The sequence below is a fragment of the Aptenodytes forsteri genome, unplaced genomic scaffold (genome assembly GCF_000699145.1).
Source record: "Aptenodytes forsteri isolate BGI_AS27 unplaced genomic scaffold, ASM69914v1 Scaffold57, whole genome shotgun sequence".
Taxonomy (NCBI): Eukaryota; Metazoa; Chordata; class Aves; order Sphenisciformes; family Spheniscidae; genus Aptenodytes; species Aptenodytes forsteri.
In genome coordinates, this window is record NW_008796220.1 from 4,107,726 (window position 1) to 4,110,878 (window position 3,153).

General features: G+C 46.1%; 1 protein-coding gene across 2 annotated transcripts in view; it reads right to left on the bottom strand.

The window, feature by feature from the left end:
* The window catches only part of ADGRF5 (adhesion G protein-coupled receptor F5), a 56,240-nt gene extending 53,430 nt beyond the window's left edge, over window positions 1–2,810 (bottom strand). For both annotated transcript variants that reach the window (XM_009288984.2, XM_009288983.2), the window contains exon 1: window positions 2,587–2,810. The gene's annotated coding sequence lies outside the window, so the exon portion shown is untranslated. The remainder of the gene's footprint in view (window positions 1–2,586) is intronic.
* Between the last annotated feature and the right edge of the window lie 343 nt (window positions 2,811–3,153).

Genomic DNA, 3,153 nt, shown 5'->3' on the forward strand with positions numbered 1-3,153 from the left:
GCCTTGTTGAACCTCATACAGTTGGCCTGGGCCCATCGATCCAGCCTGTCCAGGTCCCTCTGCAGAGCCTTCCTACCCTCGAGCAGATCAACGCTCCCGCCCAACTTGGTGTCATCTGCAAACTGACTGAGGGTGCACTCTATCCCCTCATCCAGATCGTTTATAAAGATCTTGAACAAGACCGGCCCCAGTACTGAGCCCTGGGGAACACCGCTCGTGACCGGCCACCAGCTGGATTTAACTCCATTCCACCTCACCCACTACCTCACCCACTTTCCTAATACAACCCCTCCAGCCCACTGTAGGGCCACCATCACAGCCTTCCAGTTTCTGCCCTCACCCAGTGCTGGCTCGGTCCTTATGCAGGATGCTGCCGAGTACAGATAAGGGGGACAAGCTGCTGCTTTGCTACCACACACAGCAGGTGCTGGATCAGATTAGTTGATGGGTGGTAACTGCCCATAGGCATGCTAAGCAACATGCAAGATCATCTGAGAAATAAACTCTGCATAACCATGCAGCTACAGTGAATCAGCTCACGAACCTCAGTTGGACCCTTCTTTGAGATGGCAATCCTAAGAGCCTGTTTCACGGAAAACTGGAAAATGATTTTCTGAAAGGAGTTTAGTTTTACTGTAGATTCACCACATTTGGTCTTAAAAAGCCATGATTCTTACACAAGGCTGAGATTAATTCCAGCAGCAAATCATTTCAGTTTCACGTGCAAGTGCATTTCAGTTACAATGTTCAAATATAGCCTCAAAAGTAGTGATGCCCTCACGGATGATGCAATTCACATCCATGCTTGCCTACTGTAAGCCCTTGTTTCTTCTGGCAAACTGGGAATTGCAGCCATGAACTGCAGCAGCAGCAGGGAGGCTTTCTTGATCAAGATGAATGGGTTAAAAAAGGAACTCTAGTAAAGGCTGCACTAGTCTTTTGTGTTTTAACAATGAGAGGAAGCTCTGCCTAGTTTGAGGAATTTCCCACGTCTCCAATTCAGACTTTGGAAAACTGCTTTATTAAGCCTGTCTAAGAGGTGTTAAAAAAATAAAAATAATCAAGGAGATTAGGACAAAGATATCTTCCCAGAGCCTACGCATGTTCTGTTTGTTTGTTTTTTAAACCTGGATCATTGGAGGCAAACTCAGAGGAGTCTAGGGAAGTTAAATAATGACAAATGCCAAATACTCACACCGGGTTCCTGCTGAGCTGGCTGAGCCATTACTGAATTCAGTCAAGTGTCACTGCTATGCAGATGCTAAAGATTTGCCCCTAAATTTCCTTACGTATCACTTTGTTCTGCAATGTTGCCAGACATTGCAAGACAGATTAAGTGACAGAAATAGATGAGGAATTTTCTGGGTGAGAGGAAGATCTATGGGTTGAGAAATGCCATTTTCACCATGCAACAGCAAGTGATGGAGCAAATAGAAATGGAGCCTCAGGTTTTCAAATTCCCAACGTCCTTTCCTTTGCTATTCCCTTGCCTGTTACAAGCTCATTGCCTCCCATAAAACTGTCACTGAAAGCGAAAGTTACAGCATTCAAACAATTGCACCTTTCTCCCCCAAAGCTGAAAGCTCCTAATGCATGTAGGTGAGCATCACTTTCCCACTGACAGGGAGAGAGAGACAAGGTTGTACAAAGTCACACCACAGCTGTGTTTTTTCTGAATCACAGTCATTTAAGAGACTGGTGGATACTGCTGCACCAGAGATGTTTGGATGGAGCAGGACTTTTGGGGTTATAGACATCAATGGAGGCGAAAGCATCAGAAAGCATCCCTGCACCCCCCCTGGCACTGAGCACTGGCAACAGCACGCCAGCACTCCAACATAACACCGTAAAACTGGCTTTCATTTAAACAGTTCAAGTAGAAAAGAATGGAAACAAGATAAATGTGACGCTCAAAGACAGTACACAGCAGTGTCTCAGCCTGTGGCCATGGGTGCCCCAAGTCCCTCTCCCCTGTCAGCAAGCGTCACCTAATATGAAACTGAAGGGGGGTGCAAGAGATTGCTCTTAAAAGAAACAAACACTCTATTTTATACAGCTGACAAAAATACAGTGCCTGTTATCTGCATTGCAAATCCCAGCCACCGTAAGCATAAAGCAAAGTGAAAAAAATCCAAATGCTATTGCAGTTGATCTGTTTTTTTCTGAAACTATGTAACATGCCTTAGGAGGTAATAAATGCAGTTCAGATTAACACAGCACTTCTGTGCACGTCCCTCTTCACCTCTGCAGCCCCGAGCTTAAAGTAGATTAATCATAACCTCTATTAAAATTCACTAGCCAAGCTAACAGACAGTAGCACTTTGTCAGAAGCTTGAATGGCTTAATTCATACCCTGAAAAACCAAAAGCATCCTACAGAAAACTGTCAGCTAATCACCATAAAATGAAACATGCGCCGATCGCAGTTCTCCCAGTAGAAAACTGCAGCAAGTTTACCGGTCATGCAAAGCTTACGCTGCAATGTCAGAATCTGGCCCTGAAAATTCCTTCAAGCTGCCTTCACCTGCCCCAAACCGTTAAACCGCACAAGGAGACCGATGCTACATTTCACACACACCATCCATACCTGTAGGACAACAAGTGCTGGTCGTGTCCGAGTCCTTTCCAAACTTGTCCTCCTGTGCTGGGAAGGAAACTTCCCATCGAAGTGTCAACTCCTGCCTCAGTCTCTGCCCTTTGTTTTCCCAAGAGCTCGAGACACACCTGCTTTTTTGTGTGTTCTGTTGGTTGTTGGGCTCGGGGTTTGTTTTTTGTTTTGCTTTTCTTTTTGGAACAAATTAAACAGCCTGTGAGCAATTCTCAGTAAGCAAGAGAGAGAGAACCTTTTGGCTTGTGGTGATTTAATCAAGCAAACCCCGTGACCTCCCTTTCCTGCTATCAGTGGGAACCGACCCCTTCTCCACCAGCACGGGGTGGAGTTGCAGCTAAAAAACACAAGCCTGAAAGCGCTATGCTGGATGGGCAGGGCAGATCTTCCTTCTCCGTTTGTTGTGTCAGAGAACACGGTGATTCCTGCTGATCCAAAACACGGAGATGACCTCTGGCCAGGAAGGAACCTGGGAAATATTTTCTAAGCGCTTTCCTGCCATGGTGGCGAAAGTGGATGCAAGGGACACTTGGGCGGGGGTGCTCA